Consider the following 22,338-nt stretch of genomic DNA (forward strand, 5'->3'; position numbering starts at 1 on the left):
AGCAGGCAAGCCATTCAATCTTTCTAACTACCTGATCTAATTCATTGCATAGACATTGGTTTTTCCTCAGAAGCTTTGCACATCCTAACTTTAATTTATACATTTAAGTGCACGGTCAGATCATTAAGCTCACTGCTCTAATAGTTTAGGATTAAGGAATGATACCATCAGCCTGAAATTATACAATTTGAAAGTGTTAGAAGAGGAATAAAGTTGCTTGTCTGGAAATAGGAAAATAGGTAGATTGCTTCCATTTCATAGAATCAAAAACATAAGAATTAGAAGGAAACTTGGAGATGAAGACTTTACTGTGGTTATTGACCAGAGTTCACATTTAGGTCAACTCCTTGCTCAGTGCAGGACCCACCACTACATTTTTCTCAGTTGATGGCCTGGATCTGTTTAAACACATCCACGGAAGAAGAATCCCCATAGTCTGGGCCAGCTTTGGATACATGGCTTTAGGATACTCCCATCCCCCACCCCCAGCAAAAGGGCCTGATAGTTGCTATTTTTACTGATGGACAACTGAGTGATAGATAGGTATGGAGAAATATGCAGATAGAAAGAAACAAACTGTGCCTATTTAGGTGGAAAAGAAGCTGCCTGGGTTATTCAAATCCTTTGAAAGAGGTGCTTTGGAATGGACAAAGGCCCTTGCAAAGCACCTCTTTTTGAATCATTAAAGTAGACACATCATTTTCCAGACTCACAGGGCTGTTTTGGTAGTGTCTTCTGATTGCTTCTGCATGTACGTGAGCACACACAGCCACTTTGCAAAAGCCTGGGTGCAGTCTGAAGTACCTCTTTCAAAGGATTTGCACAGCCTTAGTGAGTATGTGCAATAGAATAGAATAGAAATCTTTATTGTCATTGTACTACTTGTACAACGAAATTAAATGCCACCCCAGTGCATTTATATTTAAAAATATAAAAACCATAGAACACATAAAACACATAACACACATAAAACACATAAAACACAACCTTCACATTCCATATTGAACAGCCCCTGATGCTGCATTAATACTGCACTATACGATAGAATTCAGTATAGTTATAGCTCTAAGATAGAAGCTATTCTTCAGCCTATTTGTCCTTGTTTTCATTATCCTGTACCATCTGCCAGATGATAATAGTTCAAAAAAAAATTGTCCCGGGTGGGATGGATCCTTAAGAATGTTTTGAGCTTTCTTAAGGCAGCGGGAAGTATAAAGTTCTTCCAAAGAGGGGAGAGGGCAACCAATGATCCTCTGGGCAGTGGTGGTAACCCTCTGGAGCGCATTCCTATCTGCCACTGTTAGCAAACCATACACAGGTGCAGTAGGTTAAAATGCTCTCTATAGTACAGCAGTAGAAGGTCACCAGCAGTTTTTCATTCAGTTGTTGTTTCCTGAGAAGTCTCAGTTAGTATAATCTCTGTTGGGCCCTCTTAACCAAGGCTGCAATATGAGTGCCCCAGGTCAGGTCCTCCTTTATGGTAACACCCAGAAACTTAAAACTGGCCACCTGCTCCACTCGGTCTCCATTGATAACCAGGGGCTGGACATCTAAATACAGGACATATATGCGTGCAAGTGTAGCCACTATAAGCCTGACTGTTAACTAGCATAGACCTGTGGGTGCAAAGTATTGCTCTGTTACAATGGAGGTCCTATGGCCAGGATCCAAGTGGTATGGTGGGCCTTGATTCATCCCCACAATACTTTGCTTTTATTAGCTTCTTCATGCTGCCGATGATTTCAGCTCTCTCTGGGGTTATTTTTCTTCCTTCTCCTTCTCCTTCCAGTGTTCTTGCTCAGCTGCTGTTGCTTCCTTATCTTCAGTTTTTCCATGCTGAAAGCTGATGGTGTGATTGCCTGCCATTTTAAAATGATGAATTCATCTGTTTATTGGCTCTTAGAAGTTGCATTCATTTGCCCTAAGAGCCGATTCACGTATTACATTATTTTCCCTTTGGATAAGGCACTATTCCATGTTTTCAGTCCTCTGAATTTTACATTTGGACTGGTATACACCACAACTGGTACATTCGATCATATAGCAATCTGTCTCAGGTAGCTGAGACCTGAACTAAATATCATACCAATATCAAATTCTGATCTAAAGTTACAGCACAGAATTCTTACTGCTATATGGTGATATATACCAACCATAAAATATTATTTCAACCCTCTCTAATAATCAGAGAGAGAATCTCATATTTTCGAGGCAAAGCAACTCCTTCATTATGAATTCAGAGTAACATCAGTTTCAAATTCATTATAAAATAAAAGCCACACCATGCAAATGTCCAGAAGTTATACCCAAATATTTTATTTATTTTTATTTATATGTCAAATTTATATCACCGCCCAACTACCCCACCAGGAGGGACTCTGGGTGGTTCACAACAAAACAATTTAAAATCAATAAAAACATAAATAATACAAATATGAAATACAAGTATTAAACACAATAAAATCCAAGAGATGGTGATATTATTTCAGCCTGTGACCAGATAATATTGGTCAAAGGTAAGACTAGGGAACCAGCCAACCCCAAAACTGACTATTCCCATCCCCACCCCATGCGTAATGGCAGAACCAGGTCTTCAGTTTTTTTCTGAAGTCTAAAAGGGAGGGGGCCAATCTCACTTCTGGGGGAAGGGTGTTCCAAAGGGCAGGGGCTGCTGCAGAGAAGGCTTGCCTCCTGGACCCTGTCAGATGAAATTCTGTTACAGACGGGGTCCGTAGCATGCCCTCTCTGCATGATCAGGTGGGATGGGTTAATGTAACGGGGATGAGACAGTCCTTCAGGTACCCTGGACCCATGCCATGTAGGGCTTTAAAGGTGATAACCAACACCTTGAATTGGACCCGGAAGCAAACTGGCACCCAATGCAGCTCATGGAGCAAAGGTGTTATATGTGCTGATCTTGATGCACCTAAGATCGCCCGCGCAGCTGCATTCTGGACCACCTGAAGCTTTCGGATACTCTTCAAGGGTAGCCCCATGTAGAGCACATTACAATAGTCTATATGGGAGATGATCAGGGCATGAGTGACCATTCGAAGGGCCTCTCAGTCCAGGAAAGGGCATAACTGGCGGACAACCCGAAGTTGTGCAAAGGCCCTCTTGGCCACGACTGCCACCTGCTCTTTGAGCAGGAGTCGTGAGTCCAAGATGACCCCCAAATTATGCACTGGGTCTGTCTAGGGCAGTGCAACCCCATCCAAAACCAAAGATGGCAAATTCCTAGGGGCCAAGTGGCCATTAACCCACAGCCACTCTGTCTTGCCAGGGTTCAGCTGAAGCCTGTTGTTCCAGACCCCCACAGCCTCCAGGCACCTGGAAAGGGCAGCCACAACATCACTTATTTCCCCCAGGATGGAGATGTATAACTGAGTATCATTGGCATCCTGACGATACCTCATCCCATGGAGACGGATGATCTCACCCAGCAGTTTCATGTAGATGTTAAAAGGAGAGGAGAGAGTACTGAACCCTGCGGCACCCCATAAAGGAGGGGCTGTGGGCCTGATCTCTCCTCCCCTATCAACACTGACTGGGACTGGCCCTAGAGGAAGGAGGTGAACCAACGCAAGACAATGCCACCCACCCCCAACTCCCTGAGTCGGTCCAGAAGGATACCATGGTCAGTAGTATCGAAAGCTGCTGAAAGGTCAAGGAGAGCCAGGATGGATGCACCATCTCCATCCCACTCCCACCAGAGATCATCCATAAGTGCAATCAATGCTGTTTCTGTTCCATATCCGGGCCTGAAACCTGACTGAAAGGGGTCCAGATAATTCATATCATCCAAAATCCTCTGGAGCTGCAGTGCCACCACCTTTTCAACCACCTTTCCCATAAAGAGGAGGTGGGAGACTGGACAAAAATTATCCAGAACAGCAGGGTCCAGCAATGGTTTCTTGAGGAAGGGGCACACCAGTGCCTCCTTAAAGGTCGCCAGGAACACCCCCTCTCTCAAGGATTATTAACCATCACCAGGACCCAACCACACATCCCCTTCCTGGCTGCCCTCACCAGCCAGGAGGAACATGGATGTAAAGGGCATGTGGTGGCATTTACAGTCTGGAGGATCCTGTCTACTTCCTCAGGACCAACAGGATCAAACTGGTCCCAGATAACTTGGCAAAGATGTTTCCTGGGCCTCTCTCCAGACCATGCCTCACGCTTGGTGTCCAACTTAGAACGGATCCAAGTGACTTTATCCTGCAGATGCTCAGAAAATTCCTCAGCACGGCCCTGTAGATGGTTTTCTGTACCCCCTCTCCCCAGCAGGGATTGGGTGATTTTAAACAGGGCCGCTGGGCAGCATTCTGTGGATGCAATAAGAGCGGAGAAATACTGACGTTTTGCCACTCTTACCTCCACAAGGTAGGCCTTAACTGCAGCTCTAGCTTCTGTTCGGTCAGGTTCGGTCAGGTTCAGTCCTTGTCTTCTTCCAGTGGCACTCCAGCTGTCTCTTAACCCTCTTCAGAACCCTCAGCTCCTCCATAAACCATGGGGAGCGACGGGCTCAAATGGGCAAGAGAGGCTGCACAAGCATGATCCTGTCCAAGGCCCCAGCCAACATCCTATTCCAGGCAGAAGCCAGAGCCTCTGCTGGACCATGCAGCAAGACCTCGGGGATAACCCCCAGCTCCTTCTGAAACTCTAATGTGTCCATCAGTTGCCGGGGGCAGACCGATCGAATAGATCCTGCCTCCCTGTGGACGGGGGTGACATATGAGAACCTCAAGGCCACCATGGTGTGATCTGACCATGGCAATGGGGAAAGATGTAACTCCCCCCTCAGGTCCCATTGCCACTGCTCTGACAAGAATATTAAATCTGGTGTGAGTCCACTGCCTCAAGTCAGGTCCCGAATAATCTGAGTCAGGCCCATGGCCAACATGGTAGTCATGAACTCCCAGGCTGCCTCCAAGGTTCATCCCAGGAATGGCAGATTGAAGTCCCCCAGAACCATAAGCCTGGGGGGCTCCACCACCACCCCCGAGATGGCCTCCACAGCTCAGGAAGGGAGGTTGCTACGCAGCAGGGAGGCTGGTACAGCAGCAACATTCCCAACTGATCATGGCCCCCCAACTTGAAAAACAGGGTCTCACAACTGGTTACTTGTGGAGCAGGGCCCCTGAAGGCCACTAGAGATTCTCGGATGATCACAGCCACCCCACCTCCCCTTCCCTGGCATCTCGGCTAGTGCCACACCCGAAACCCAGCCGGACACATTTCTGACAAAGCTACTCCTCCTTCCGGGCCCAGCCAGGTTTCAGTAATACACGCCAGGTCTGCCCCCTCCTCCGTGATCAAATCACATATGAGGGGGGCTTTGTTATTAACTGACCTGGCATTGAGCAGCAGCAGCTGGAGGCCAGGACCTCTGCAGGTCTGCTGTCCAGGGCCTGGGATCAAGCACGGAGGGCCAGAGTGCACCACAGGTAATAAACACCTGGGGCGCCCTCCTCTAAGATGACACACCCTCCGGCTTCTGTCATAACATCCCTGCTTGTCATCACCTTGATGGCAAGCCCTGCCCTATATCCCCCAGTCCATTTGTCCCCAATCCTAGACTTCTGAGGCTCCTGGTTGGGAACAGGGATCCCTCCATTCTCCCATCCCATCTTACACACACACACAAACAGCCACAAGGGGATGGAGGGCCCCCAGCACACCAGCAATCGCTCTCGGTGCTGGTAGACCCAACCGTCACCCACACATCACCCATACTCTCACTATGCCCTCTCCAGCTTCTCTCACTGGCCAGCAGGGGGCATCACAGTCACTGCCCCCATCCCTTGTCTCTCACTCAGGGAGCAGGTGTACTAACACACAACACTCACACCTGGGCTCCCCCCTTCATCTCTCACACATGGGGGAGCCCCCATTCACCTTGGAGGGTTCCTAAAATCCACCACTTGCCACTCACCCCACACTGTACCCTTAAAAGTTTGCTCCCAGCTGTATTGGGGTTTGTGGTGGATTGGGGCTTGCCACTATATTGGGGCTTGCCAAGGGAAAACTGCAGTCGCTGGGCTTGTCTGGCGGCGCGGGCTCTCCTGGGCATCAGTCCGTTGCGCCCCCACTCGCCACTCACCACACCCTCTGAAATGCGTCCATGCTGTATCGGGGGCTTGCTGTGCCTCCAAAGTCTGTCCTACTGTCAAGGCTGATCTCGGGGACCCCCAGGTTGCCATCCAGTGCACTGCCCATCGTTCCCACTGTCTTGACCAGGCCGCTCCAAAGACCAGCCCAGGATTTGCCATGCCGGGTTCACCACGCCGCCCTGGTTTGTCAAGAGGCTCCTCCAGGCTGCTGCTCACCGCCACATACTGCCACGCTCTGCCAGCGTTCTGCTGCTCTGTCCAGGGTTGCACCAAAGTCAAGAGGGGATGTAAACCCCTCACAGTCTCCTCACACTCAATCCACCCCTGAAGATGGTAAAATCCTTTTTTGTGGGGAGAGGGTTCAAACCACAACATTCCCCCTACTGCAGCTGCAGTAACCGGCGGCTGCTGGCGGCTGCCATCTTGGTCTCATATTCTTATTCCATTGTTACAAGTTAAAAGTTGTTACAAGTTAAAAGAAGAGACCCCTGTTTTGGCAACTGCTTGCCAAAGATGGTATTCTGAGCTACACTGGATCAATAGAACCTTGTGTGTCTCATTGCAAATTTATTATATTCAATCCTATTTTGCTGTTTTGGAATATCAGATGATAACAGGGATCCCTAGAGGCTGCTTGGAAGAAAAGACAAATAGGGCTTTTTTTTGCATAAGGACTGAGTCTCTGGATCCAAATTCCTATACAACGCTAGTGCAGACCACCCATTAATGTATAATACTATTCTATCTTCTAAAAATATAAATACTTTAAGATTGCAAGCCTATAGCTCCTAGGTTAGGCAGAGAGCCTAGACCCTAAGACTTCTTAGTCTTCTGCTGTACACCTTGAAACCAGAGGGGAAAAATACATCAGTCATCATGTAGGTTGAAAGAGGAAAGGGCAATTTATAATCCAAATGATCATGAGCCCACCAATTCCCTTTTAACAGCTCCTTGACCTTCCTCTATGCTTCAAACTCAAGGAGGCTCTTCTTTCACTGTTATTGTATATTATAATAGTCTTACCCTTAACATTAACAGTTTAAACATGAGAGGAAAATGCTATCCACCTCTCAAAAGAGAAATCCCAATTCTGCCTACTTGTATGACATGGCCACCCTCATTTTGTGTCAATATTTTCCAATCTTCTGTGGCCTGGCTATCAAAAGGTTGCCCATCCCAGATTTAAATCTTTTCTTTTCCTTTCCTTGCAATAGGTATGACATTTATATTTTAAAGCAAATGCCAAGAATCTAACAGTGAGCTGCAAACTATTTTTTGGCTTCCCTTTCATTACATTTCCTAGTATCAGAGCAGCCTCCATCTACCTGGATCTTTGAAAAGTGGTGAAGAGACATACTGGAAGTGAAAATCTGTATGTGTGTTTATACACCTGAACCCAGATAGAACACAACATATGCATACATACACACACACACTAACTCTATTCTCGCTGTACAGTTGACCTAGCTAGCCACTAACACAGTCAGTCTCTTTATCAGTGGTTCTACCATATGATCATATTAACTGTCACCATTTGGGGAATACAGAATCTTGCTGCTTTCTCTAGCAAATGTCTGATTTCTCATAAACCTTTGTCTCAGGTTAATGCTGGTAAGACTTCATGTTATCACATGCCTCTTCTCCTATTATCAGGCAAGTAAGTATTAATACTTGGGGGTGGAAAGGAAACAGGGGAAATTGGGATAGGGGAAAAACAGTGATTCTTAAAGTTCCAGGTCATCTGGGAGTCCCTAAAAACATGAAAGACCACTTTCAGATGCTGCTCTGATATTCTATATTTTGTTGTACAGCATTGGTTCTTGGCTAGCAGGCCCTTGGTTTAAATCAGTCAGGGTTGTCTGTTTTCTGGTGATGGTTATATAATGTAAGAAAAGAATGTTTTTGTGCCTAGCTGACAAAATGCATCAGTCAAATAAAAAGCAAGAGCTTACCAAATATATTTCTCACACATTATAATATCATTCAAGGTTCAATGTTTCATTTTCATTAAGCAGCTATCTACCAATTGCAGTTTAGTGAATAAAACAACAACACACAGCTTTTCAAGTTTGTGTTATTATCACTTAAATAGAAATGGGAGACAACATTTGTCTCTGGAAGTTTTAATCTGTAAATATATTGTATCAGAATAGTTTCACCTTGGTTATAGATCCCTCTGGTCCAGCTCTTTTTCTTGAATTCTCTTCTGCAATCCAATTTCAAGGTGTGTATGTATGACAGGCATATTTTAGAATCATGCTAGACATTAAATTAGAACCATCATTTAGGAGGCACCATCCTTGCTAATAAGTTACAAGCAAGAGAGGTGGGAAAGATTATAAATAACAACTGTGTATCTGCATAGAACCATAATAAATGTGACGAAGTCTCATTATGGTCTGGCATAGATCTAATCTATTGGGAGCTAGTTGGGAACCCTCTAAATCCAATTTCTCTCTTTTGCCCTGATGCCAATCGAGTTACAAAAATGTGTTAATGATGGACCAGTCTCCTCTTCCTCCTTCTTTGGGAGGGGATTAGATGTAAAAAGAAGTTGTTGACTTAAGTTATGCTTCTAATACTGCACAATGAGAGATGCAGGATACAAATAACAATAAACTGAATATAGTAGAACATTTTAGAAAGATGGATGAATCAGTTAATGTCATTCTGACGTATGTTCTCTTCTAAATTCATTCCATCCTGTTCCTACATTAAACTGCACTCTAAATGTTGTTTATGAATCCTCATAAACATTCACAGTTAAGCATGTATTTAAATAACCATGATCTCAGTTGTAACACTCACGAAAAGCAAAAGTGATGATAAACTATATCCAATGTCTACATTAGCTTGGAAGGTGAGAACTAGATCCATTAATATAGAAATTCATAAATAACATATTCCTCAAACTGCTGGGCCCGCCTAGTTCCTCATAAAAGGATTTGTTTTAATGTAATATATCTTTTAATAAATAAAGATTTTAAAACTAAATACATGGGAAGGTAGTAGTATAGACTGTTAAATATTGTTTCCTGTATTCTTGTTTTAAACTTGTATTTTTATTAATCTGGATCTTCTCTCACTGCCATTTTTGTGAGGGAGGAACAGATTTGATTGATTTTATTGACTGTTTTAGATTCTGGAAAAGTTCATACTTACGGAATGAATGAAATAAGCAGTAAAAGCCTGAGGTAATTCTATTTTCCAGTAAGGATACATGTTGTTTACAAGGCAACGTTTCTGTTTAAGAACACAAAAAGGAAAGGAGAGACCTTAAAGGGACATTTGATCTTGTGCAGAGAACTTATCAGAAGAGAGATCTGTAAAATTAAGCGCATGATCAGCTCGCGTCAAGAGGACTCAGCTGTGAAGAAATATGCAGATGTCTCAGTACATAAAACCTAGTGACATTTTATCTCCATAAAATGGCTCCATAAAATTCTTCATCTATCCTATGAAGTTTGTGACAATGCCAGCTTTATTCTACTCTTAAATCAGCCTTGGAGCATCAGAACTAAGTACTTGACTCATTGGCACCTCTTGAATGATAGCAGGTGGTGAGCTCCAAGGAGAGCTTTATTATTTTCAAAAGATGGAAACAGCAACATGAAAAGTAAGAGCAGTGTCCCTGTAAGCCAAATCAATAACATTTGCAAACAAAGTCAGGTCTGCAACAAAACTTGCTTCTGATAATCAGATGGAAAGCAGAATTCTTGGGCAGAGGAACGTGAATTATTTGACAAGTTATACATTTCTTTTGAAGCCTATATTGGATACCTTTGTTTTTGAAAGTGAAAGAGAAAAATAAATGTTAGATTATCAGCAAGTTTGGGGGGCAGAAACATAATACTCTAAAGTATTGCCCTCTTTTCTCTGTCATCTGCTTGGAAGGCCATTTTCTTCTTCAACTAGGCTAGCAATGAATGGGCCCATTAGCATCTCCTATGTGGAAAGTAGGCAACCAGATGGTCTCTGTGTCTTTTGAACTTCCATTCCCACCAGCCCCAGCCACTGCCAAGGGATGGAGGGAGTTGTGGTCCAAAACATCTGGAGTATACCCTTATCTTAAAGTGTAGGATTTGGCATAAAGCCTCTCAACCTGGTGTCTTGTTCTTGAAAGGTGTGAGTACAAAGGTCCCTCAGAATGATCAAGCTTCTTGCTAAGCAGTTCCTATTTTATTTTTGAAAATTAGGTAAGTTGTTTTGGAAAAAAAGAAGTTTCTGGATATTTTTGAGTAGTTTGAAATACAGCATGTTGATATTCTCACTAATGCTTAAAACCCAAGGCTATTGGCAGACTTTTAGCTGACAAGCATCTGGTAACACTTTCTGGGTCATGAGAGAGCGTATCTCCAGTTAAAATTAGTACCTGCTATGGAGTATATTGTCAATATACTGTATTTCCAGAATATATTTTAATTGTGAAACATCATACATTATTAATAATAAAAATATTTTCCAATATTATTTGACGTTAGTATTCCAATAATATTTGATCTCTCTCTCTCTCTCTCTCTCTCTCTCTCCATCATCTACCAGTATTTTAAAAAAGCTAGAATGGGAGAACTGATTATTTGGTAATGCTGGGCCAGTCATTATCTATCTATCTAACCTGGAGGAAAGAACCATAGTTTTTTAAGTTCATTTGAAAGACAAAATAGGTTACAAATTATGTTTCGTGATATTGCAGAGATGAACATTAGGCTCCTTCATAAGTCAAATTCAATACGTTTGTTCTATATAAGGAACCAACAAACTTTAATTCAAAGATTGGTGATGGGTAATTTATATTTTCTGTACTATTTTCTGTTAAATTCCTTCATCTCAGAATTTGTTAGAATATTGGGTACTGTAACTTCAACAGAAAAAAAAAAAGTTCTATTAACAATGCATGGGATTTTACTTAAGCCCTTAGATATTCTTTGCTAATGGAATTTGTTTAAATGTTCAGATCTGAATAACAGTCAATTATATTTGAAGAGACATCAGTGTAGATTTGTGTTCATTTGTGGCATGGTGTTGATTTACTATTATCAACAAAACATGTGACAATAGCCAATCAGCAAGTTTATGTTGTCTTGTATGATACTATGACACCCACAAGGATGGAAAATAATATCATTGCTCATGCAGAATTCCCATGATGTCCCCTGTGATGCTCAGGCACAAAACTTTGAAGATATTATCAACTGTAGCAATATTATAAAACATGCTGTGGGATTTTATCCTGAAAAACCAGCTATAATGGCATTAAATTATATTTCTGGGTAGGATATTCCATAAAGGGAGACTCTATTTTCTTTTTCTAACACAAGGGGTGATTAGGTTTTGTGTCCCCTGCATCATGTTCTAGATGTCATATGGCTGACCTGGGAAGAAGGGTGGAGATAATGTTCATGGCGTGAAACCTTGCTATCTTTGGCAAGCTAAGAAAGAAGCATGATAGCATTTTGCAACAACTACATGTTGCAATTGGAGGTTGAAATAAAGTTTCAGAAAAAAGATCCTCGGGGGTGTTTTTATTTTTACTTTGTTTTGTTTAAACTAGTGATCATACTTCTATAATGCTTCCTTCACATAGCCCCAGGACTAAGTCCTGCTACTTCTGGAAATTTTAAAGTAAAATTTAAGTCCTGAGCAGAGGAAGAAAGGTTAGTGGTATTTTCTTACAAGGCAGCTGAGTCTAAAGACAAATGTAGACCAGCGTCATCTGCAAAGGCAACAACTATGTGCTTAATATAGGTGTCTCCTAAAAGCTAGTATTAGGCTTCTCTTGTAGCAGCCCACTCTGGAAGCAGTTAATCACAAGAAGAAGTTTCTCAGAGTTCTGATTATTATATATATTAAGAAGGAGGTTAAGTAATAACTCAAGAATTCCAGCGAGCATGTTACTTTCGAATGAGAAATCCATTTAAAGGCCAATATGGGAAGGAAGACTCTGATTCTTTTTTTTTTTTTTTTTTGCCCTCTTTCAATGTAAAAGAAGAAGACTTTCTCTTTGGTGAAGAAGAAATCTAGACTGCACCTGTTGGTTATTTTCAAAACATCTACTAAACCTCTTAGCAGTTTGGGAACAGCTTTCATAGCCCTGATGATGTTGCATGTATTAATATGTCATTGCAAAAATTAAAGAATTCATGTCATTTGTACTATCACATCATGACATATGTCACTTTTACCCTTGTCTCCCAACTAACCTTTTGCCCCCAAGTTGATCACAATACTGCAATGATTCATCTTTAAGGCTTGAAATGGTTGACTTGTCATCTTTCAAGTCAAACATTCCAAAAAAAAAAAAAAAGTAGCAAGCACTTCTAAAACATCTCCAAGACAATCTCATCCTTCTTTCCAAAGGCCAAGAAGCTTCCTTGGGAACAATATGAATAAAGGAAAGTAGAGAGAGTACCAGAGAGGGTGCAAATGAGTGAAAAGGCAAGAATGATGGAATCCCACATGATATGGAGTTTTAAGCTGAGCAGAGAAAATGTTGGAAAAATTCCCATAAAATAGGGCATTTCTTTTTCTCATTATTTTCTGCTATTATTTAGAAGGGAGGGAGGGAGGGAGGGAGGGAGGGAGGGAGGAAGGTCATTTCAGATCATTTCATAAAAGTGATTCTTTTTTTAAAAGGATTATCCTTATTCCCCCCACAAACAAAAGGAATTTCATGCAGTTTCTTTTATTTTTTACTAACATGTCCCCCCTCCCCCACCAATTGTATTGATGAAACAAGATGGAATGGGATTAAAAAAAAAAAACTTATGAAAATGGAATAAAGTCCTCCTAGCAGTAGGAATCATGTGGTTTGTATGTATGGAAGGCTGGGAGCCATCTGGAGGCCTTTTGGAAGGTTTTACAAATCTTACTCATTTTGAAATGATTAATTGACCAAATCCAAAGAGTGAGTGCATCTGGATTCTTAGCAGGCACTTTCTCTTCAGGTTTTAGCTTTGTGGTTTCCATGAAAATAGTCAGAAAACTACTGTGTGCTCTGGGGCACTTAAACAGTTTCAGATTTTGTATTCAAAGATCTTATGAGTAATAGATATTCTTCATCTCCTTCATGTCAGATGCAGCCTGGGAAGCACACACTGCAGCGCAGAGCTATTGGTCAGTTTCACGGAGCCATTAGTCAGTTTCACCGCCTCAGGCAAGAGGGCAAGGAAACAATGCAACTGCAAGCTAATTACCGACAGGGGCCGGGCAGTTAACTGGCAGCAGGGAGCCAATTAGAAGTGGCAACACTGGAGCGCAGACGGCTCCCCAGGCGCCCCGGGCAGCTCTGGCTTGCCATAACACCGGGAGCGCAGCAATCCAGAGGCAATCGGCAGGTAATTCAAAACCAGATTAAAACAGCCACACCAACCCAACATGAGAAAGGCTCAAGGAATGCGAGGGCAAGACAGACAAAGGAAGAAGATCATAACACAATCGAAACTGGCTGAATCTGCCATCAAGGCGAGGGGAAGGAAGATCACAACAGACAGACAAGCAAGGAGTGGAACCTAAGGGTAACTACGGGTCAAGGGGAGAACCCTATAAAACTGCTGTAAAAAACTGTGCCAAGCCAATCCTGGCTTTGTCTGTAACTGCTACGCATTACGCCTGAATAAACTAGCTTTCGTCTGAGACTGTGCCTCACGAGGTTTCTGTTCAGTGCTGAATGCAGCGAACCTTCCACTGCAGACCAAAAGATGCACATCAGCTTTCAGGTGTTTGTTCTGTGAGAGTAGAATCTTTCCCAAAATTCTGCCTGAAGGCTATTACTAGTTATGGATTCAAGACATTTATGTGCAAAAAAAGGGCATTCAAATCCTCTGGGACATCTCTGGATTTGTAGAAGTTATGGCACTGGACAGATACACATCTAGTTGGATGCATGCCATCTTTACCCAATGGGTTTTCCTCTTATTTGGCATATCCTTTTCCTCTCCAAAAGGGGCAAAAACATTCTTCTCGTTGTCTAATGCTGATGTCTCCTTTTGATTGTCACTGCAGGTATCTGACAATGCATAACAAGTTGCAGTTATTTTGACATACACAGGTTATCGTTCCTTGCAAGAATTTTCATCTGTCATATCATCTTTCCTGTGACACTGAGCTGAGAACGACAGAATGATTAGCTTTATCTAAAATTCAAGGTGTTTCTCTCTGAAGGGCAGCTATGAAGTGTACCATTTGCAAGATTAAATAACAAAAATGTGATTATGTCAAATGCCAGGCTGCTGTGGCTTACTGTCCAAAGCAGGAGGAACATTGTGATAGCCACCCTAACACCCTGGAGATGGTTTGAAAGACTTTTAACTTTTTTTAAAAAAAATGTAATGTAATTTCTTCAAACAAGTTGAAGGAAGGCAGAGACTCAATCACTTATTGGGGAGCAACTAGACAAAGTGCTTAATTTGTTTTCTTGATTGCTCACCGTTCAGGAGAAAGAAATTGTGCAAGTTCAGTGTTTTCCAAACAGTGTTTTGAAGAACCTTAGCATTCTGAAAAGTTTTTAGTGTAGAAATTACAGCACTAAATGGCAGTTTTATCTGACTAGTAATGTTTTACGGGGTTGGAAATGCAGGAGAGTTTGATACATTCTAGAACTAAGGTATATACCAGTGTTGTCCAAACTTGGCCACTTTAAGATAAGTGGACTTCAACTCCCAGAATTCCCCAGCCAGCATGGCTGGCTGGGGAATTCTGGGAGTTGAAGTCCACTCATCTTAAAGTGGCCAAGTTTGGACAACACTGGTATATAGCATAGAATCATAGGATTAATAGCATTCCCCTGCACATGCCAGCTGCTCTGCTCTATTTATTCAGTCATGCAACTTTTTGGATTCTGCACAAACCTGAGAAAAGAAGCAGCTGCTTTAAAGAATTGCAAACAGGTTGTCCCCATCCTTTTTTTTTTTTAAATGGAACTGAAGCACTGCACAGGCTTGCTCTTTAGATTTTTAATATCATTTAGAAAATGGGAGACTGGTTTGAGGGAAAAGGAAGCACCAGCCTGCGGCACAATCTTTATTTTCAAAAATGCCTCTGGGCTATAAAATAGAAATGATGCTTAGTGAAAACCCACTGCTATGTTTGGAGGTGTGCCCAACTTACAAGCTTGACAGAAGAATTATTTTCTCACTATGATGTTTGCATTCCCCAGAAAGCTATTTGCCACATACATTTTCTATAACTCTTAAAATTTTAAATCAGGTATTTTCTTTTTTTATCTTTCTGAAAAAAGTCTATTTATACTATATCTGCCTTGTACTGTATTCGTTCCTCTTGCCCTTCCTTTTCTTTGTAATATGCTAGAGAAATAATTATATGCAAAGATATATGCAAAGATCAGATGCATATTAAGGTGACTGTTCATTAATAGCTAGGTCAATCTAACAATGTAGCATTACTCAAATGATGATTATCCTAATCTGAAAATCTTAAAATGTCACCTGGAACTGAATGAAATTCTGGCTGTAGGATGAACCTCACAATATCTGGATTTTAAAACCTGAACTTTGGGAAGGTAGAATAGCACATCCAAAATGAATGATGCAATATAAGCATAATCTCATGAACAGAGTATCTCCTACTTTCCAGGTGTTTTAAAATAAAGTGTAATGGAATTCTCTGAATCTGGAAATGGGAATGGGGGTTTGCAAAATATTCCAGATCAGGAACATCTGTACATTCCTTATTCATTAGGCAACATCCTCCTGAAACATAAGACAGTGAGAAAGAGGATCAGAGGAATCAAATATATGCCTTAATGTACTTATTGATTAATGTGATGCTAAGGTATACATACCTAGTTTCCAAGGTTCTGATTTCCATTCTTCCTTTTCCCCTTTTCAATTAATTTCCAACTCATTTATTACAAATGCTGCATAACTTTACAGATTATTCACATGAACAACACAGATACACAGATGCAAAGTAGCATCAACACATTATCCTCTTAATCCAGTTGTAGATTTTAAGAGAGGCAACCTGAAAGGCTATGGGGTGGTGCAAGTGAGCTTCTATGGCTCCAGTACTACTCATAAGCAAGAATTATTTCATTTTTCCTTAAAAAATGCCACTGGACAGGTACACTGAGAGCTCAGTAGAACACAATTAATTTAAAACCATGGATGTATTGCTTCATTACTAGAATCCCTTCACTGCTTTTGGCTTATTAGGTTATAAAAGAACCTGAAACCATAAACAAATCTCCAAGTATAGAAAAAGTGATCAGATTATTATATAATATTCAGCAATCCTGCTCTTTAGCTGTCAAAACTAATCAAATTAAATTTGAATGGAACTATGGCTATTACGTTATCCAGTGCTCAGTCATCTGGTATTTGCATTATGGGCTGTAATCTGGGTGTGGAGAATCTGTGGTTATCCAGGTGTTGCTGAGCTAGAACAACCAGCAGCCTCAGTCAGCATGGCAAAAGATGAAGTGTTCCAGGAGTCATAGTCTAGTCACATCTGGAGGGCTTTCTCAGCCCAGCAAAATATTAGGAGAAGAAAGAAGGTATACTGAATTTCAGAGCAGCAGTGAAGCTGCATTTCACAACACTTGGGAGCATAAATGAGCACCAGGATTGAACACAAAAATAGAGAAGGTGTTACCACCATCTAGCAGATACCTTCTAAAACAATACTTGGGGTGTGTCACAAACAGCATATCTCAGGAAAAGGAGGCTTCTAGAGCCTGGTGGATACTGGAAATTCACATTTTGCCCATTCACCCAAGTGCAAGTGACTGGCAGTTCACATTTAGGGAGAGAGTGGGACAATCAGTTTGACTCACAACATTCCAAGAACCAAGCTGTCATAGCTACAAGTGATTATAGAGGCTTGCAAAAAGTGTCCTTTGAATTTTATAGCTCACATAATCATTTCTTTTTATGCTTCTGCCACAAAATGGTGGCAAACATGTTGTCTGTCCCTATTTTGCATCGCTTTGTCCCTATCCATCTGTGATCACTGCAGACCTTGCTTCTTCTTTATGGTTTTAATTTTCTGATGGCTATGTAATAAAAGCATTTTTAAAATCCTAGATTATGTCTCATTGATTTTATTATTGGAAACATAACTTCAATGTTTTGTGCAGGGACAGTGATCCAATGATGCTAAAGTTATCCCATCTACACCACTGAGAGAAAGCACAATGTGCATGGCTAGTGTGGATTTCATAGAAAGCCACACTTTTTAAATATGTTTTGATTTGAAGATTTTAAAAATGTTCTTTGTTGTAGATGTCAGATTATCATCACAGCTGTAACAAGAACTGGCGTGTAGCCTGGCAGGTTGTCTACTGAGGACATGAGGCACAAAGAGGCACCCATCACTTCATAGAAAAAGTTGTGGCAGCTAACGGGGTGCATGGAATGCTAAAAATTTGCACTCTTCGGGCAATCATTACTGTCCTCCTGAAATGGAAGATGGATTTCAATGAAATGACAAATTTAAATGCTCAGCCTTTGGAAATCCTGTGTTCCTTTTAGTCCTGTCGAATCTCCTCCTCTTCCTGAAGGAAAGCAGACCTTCAGGAATGCATAAAAAGAATAATAAAATTAGTCATCAGCTGAAACAGTTAAAGCCAACAAGAATAAAATTACCCTATCCTAAAATGAGAAAACAAACAAACAATTGTACAGGAATGAAAACACTGTTCATTTTTGAAAAGGCAGGCTGAAAGGCAGACTGGAACAGACATTACAAGACAAATACTTTGCAGTGGATAGGAAAAAAGAAAGAACTAGTAGAAAAGGGAAGTATGGATGGAAGCTCAGAATTGGAATGGAGAGGCCAAAGAACTATAATTATGGGGTTCCTGTCAGTTGCAAACCAAACTGAATTTTCAAACTAAATATTTAACCAACAACTTGTTGGCCATTTCTGGAAAAACACTTTAAGTTACGAGTCAAACAATAGTCTTGAGTTTGACTACTTAAATAGATCTTGCTGAAGCAGTCCCAATAGAAAGTTCACTTTTAATGTGAGTCAGTGGCATCCATAGTGCACGTGTGTGTGTCAAAATAGACAAGATGCAGTGGGACGTAAAGCCCACCTTTTTGTATATGCCTAGGAGAAAGGGTGGGACTTGCACAGCAATGCTGTATCCATCATCTTGCCTGTTTCGAGCTCTCCTGACAATGCCAAAGACTGTAGTCATTATATGCATGCTGTATTCAGCCCTGTCATCAAAGTAATGAAGAAACTGACCTAGGATCTTCAGGCCTCCAAGACTTTATTTAAATCTCTAGAGGCTTCCCTCATGTAGTTTTTGATTTTTTAAAAAAAGTATTACATTTAGTTCCATTTCATATTTATATTACATTGCCACTTCTTAAACATCAAGGAAACACATCCATGAGGAGGCAGCTAAATGTTCTACTTTTTAGTAAAAAACATATCTCATAAAAACAACATAAAATCACACTTAAATTAATTCAGACTGAAGAGGAAGATGATGACTCCTTTCCTAAAAGCTGAATGAGTGGGGACTGAGTGAATTTCAGGGCTTGGGAACTACCCGAGGAAAGAACCTTTCCTATATGCCTGCCTAAGGACTCAGAAAGCGAGATCATTTAAAGAGTGCCTCCTTGTCAGACAGGTTCATACTGAAATGGTGGTTCCTCAAATAATCAGCCCCATTTAGAGCTTTAAAAGTTAAAGCTAACTCCTGAAATTGTACCAGAACCACCCCATGTTCTTGGTATCATGCACGGGTTAGCAGCTTAACTGCTTCATTTTGCATCAGCTGAAGCTTCCACAGGCTCCTGAGATCACTCTTACCTAGATCAGTAAGAGGTGTTGTAATCAAGGTGTAATCACTATTTCCAGGTGTGACCATCTCAGAAATAAGGGCATGTGACAAGCGTATAGGCATAATTGCACAATTGCATCCTGCTGCTATTGTTATCTGGGAATCTAGCGCACAGACTATGGACCTGCTATTGCATGGACAGCGTAGCATAATGGAGAACAGGCTGAATCCTCATCCCAGAACTTGATTAGCTCCTGACCGAGAACTTCCCCAAGGGTAGTTTCCTTGGTTTTGCTTTGTTGCTGTATGCCAGCCCAGCCAATTTGGACTTACTAAGCTAAAAGGTTAAGGAAATTGTGGCTTGCCACATACATTCTTTGTCAGTTAAACAAACTGGATATTTTTCCTTGACAGAACTTTGCTTCTAATGGCAAGAATCCACAGGCATGTAGTCCCAAGGCAAACATAATCCTATGTTTTAATAGAAATATCTGTTGATGAACTATTAACAAGAAAGGTTATTGTGCTACAACATTATTATTCTTAAGGAAATAGCAAAAGGGTTTTTTTTAGAGAATTATATAAGAAAAAAAATTCAAGGAAGTTTATACATAAAATCTATTTATCTATTTCAAATAATTCCATTACATAGTAAAAGCAGCATTGTAGGAATTATGCCAAGGAATAATTGCTGAATAACAACAACAACAACAACAACATCCTTGGGAAGGACTTGATAGGTGGACAAAAATGCCAAATCCAGTCTAAACATCTGGCTAACTGTGCAACCAACAATAATTTCATTTTTTTCTCAAGGAGTTTGGGGTTGGAAGAGGTCCATTCATTTTATCTTCTTAAGAACAATCTTATGAGGATTGGTTGGCTGCTTGGCCTAAAGTCACAATTTGACCCTTCATCTAGATAATAAATGGCATATGTGAAAAGATCATTAAAGATCATAAACAATGGGATTCTCAGGAAAGGATTTTGCTATGAAAGTACACAGGAGGAGAAGAGGAATGGTGATCTTAGAAGGGTTAATCTTTCTTTCTTTCTTTCTTTCTTTCTTTCTTTCTTTCTTTCTTTCTTTCTTTCTTTCTTTCTTTCTTTCTTTCTTTCTTTCTCTCTCTCTCTCTCTCTCTCTCTCTCTCTCTCTCTCTCTTATTAAATTTATATGCTGCCCATCCTGCCCAGAGTTAAATCCAAAGAAGAATAAGGATTGTCTCTAGCTAGTGCTATGAAGTTCATGTTTTAAATGATGTTTATCTAATCCATGTTCTATATAAAATAAAATCAGAGAATTTCAAGTGGATAAGAATATGAGAGCATTTTAGAAAGTTCAAGAACCCCTGCAAGCAAGCATAGAAGAAGGTCTATGAGGTTCAGAATAGATTCACTGTAGAGTTGTTGAGGATTTTAGATGTGTTTTGATGACTCAATCAATCACATACTTACTGTCATTTCCTCTTGATCTGTACAATGTTTGTTTATTGACTGGCTGGAAGCTGTTCAGAACAATCCTTTCCTAGAGTATAGCTTGGCCCTTTCCATGGCACCAGAAGTGACATGTAGGTGTCCATCTGCTCATTATCCTGTGTTAAGATATACATCCCCAGCATGGGGTTTTCACCACCCATTCTGCAATTTGTGTAATTGTAAGCATTCATTGATTCTTTAAGGAATACAGATTCAGCATGCCTTATCTTATGTGCAATATGATACTTCATTCTGCTCAGTCTATTTTGATTACCCTCTTGAGGAAATTGATATACCTGATCTATAAATGATCAAATAAGGGAAAGAATTCCTGGTAAAACTTGATAGCCTTATTGGATGGCAATCTCACTGTCTCTGTATATTCCTTGCTTTAAAATGCCCAAGTATATAACAGGACTGGCATAGGTCCTTCAGGGGTTTAGGCAAGAATTTTTACAGCCTTACATAGGACCTTCTGCATGCTTACTAAGGCTGTATTTCCAAGTCTGGCTGGGAGTTATATTAAATGAAATCAATAACAGAACAGATGGTACAAATGAATTGTCTTTGTATAAAGGTCTGGTTGATAAAGTTCATGCATATCATTTGATCTTTTCACATTTTATGAATGACTGTTAGATATGTGAACTTAATCTCTCTCCTCCCAAAATGAATTTGAATGTTCTGAGCTAAAATTAAAATCCTGCCTAGTTATAGTGACATGATTTCTTTTCAGATGTTGTAGTCATCAGGTGCCAAATATTCATATTTCAATGAATCCTATGCAAATATAACAGATATACAGTAACTGTTGGTGGTTAACCATTAAAAGTATGTTGTAATAATCAAGTGACAAATATTTATATTTCAACCAATCCTGTGCAAATATAAGACATATACAGTAACAGTTGGTGGGTAACCATTACATGTGGAAGGAAGGAAGGAAGGAAGGAAGGAAGGAAGGAAGGAAGGAAGGAAGGAAGGAAGGAAGGAAGGAAGGAAGGAAAGATGGAAATGTATTTCCATGCCATAAACGATAAAATATAGAGTAACAAAGTAGACCCATACATTCACTTATAAAATAGGGAGGGGGCTAGAATATGTGTGTTAATTAAAATAGGTTAAACTCATGTTCCTAGCCTGCAAACTCAGCTCTGCCCTTTTACAGTAATGGAGAAAATGGCTAAGTTATGCTTGAAGCCAAGCCATCAGGAAAGTGATATTTCTTTTTTAGTGCCAAATGAAATTCCATTACTAAATCTAAGAAGAAGAGAATATCTGTCTGAGTCCAGGAAGATATAAATGCCTCCTTGAGAGAAAGAGATATCCAGTTTCTTTAAAAGACATTCTTATCCAAGTGCTTCTGAAGAAATCTAGCATGAACTTGGCAATCTCAGTTATAAGGCATGTAATTATATCATTTTTTTCCAGCACAAGATGATTGTAGAGAATATGGAAGATGACCTTGATGGAAATATGCAAGAACTGTTACCTAGGCATAGGGGGCTGAAATGTTTTTTATATCAAGAATAACCAGGTAACATTTGGAGGTGGCTCAGACAGGCACCTGCCTGATTCACTGGGGTATTAGGCAGGGGTGGGGAAGGTATAGCACAATCAGATTTGCGATATTATAGCCACTCTCGATAAAGTAGTTCTAGGAAGGGACATTAAGAAAAATGACCGAATTTGAAATACTTATACAGAATCAAAACTATATATATATATATATATATATATATATATATATATATATATAAAAACTTCTACTTAAATATGATAGGGAGACAGAACAAATAAAAACATGTATGATAAATTGGATGCAAAATATCAAAGAAGCAGTTTCAATTTAACAATGGGAAAAACTTTGGAACAAATCTGTAAAATTTAACCCAAGCTTTGGTTTGAGAGAAAACTGGTATAAAATGTGTTATAGATGGTATATAATTCTGTCAGTAATTGCCAAAATAGACAAATCATATAGTAATAAATGCT

At 40.5% G+C, this 22,338-nt stretch overlaps 1 pseudogene; it reads right to left on the reverse strand.

The window, feature by feature from the left end:
- Positions 1–151: 151 nt before the first annotated feature.
- LOC148215886 (uncharacterized) lies at positions 152–6,488 on the reverse strand (annotated as a pseudogene).
- Between the last annotated feature and the right edge of the window lie 15,850 nt (positions 6,489–22,338).

Source organism: Python bivittatus, unplaced genomic scaffold (genome assembly GCF_059951505.1).
Source record: "Python bivittatus isolate LINGU-HERP-01145 unplaced genomic scaffold, Pbiv_v1 ctg000330_np1212, whole genome shotgun sequence".
In the NCBI taxonomy this organism is placed as follows: domain Eukaryota; kingdom Metazoa; phylum Chordata; class Lepidosauria; order Squamata; family Pythonidae; genus Python; species Python bivittatus.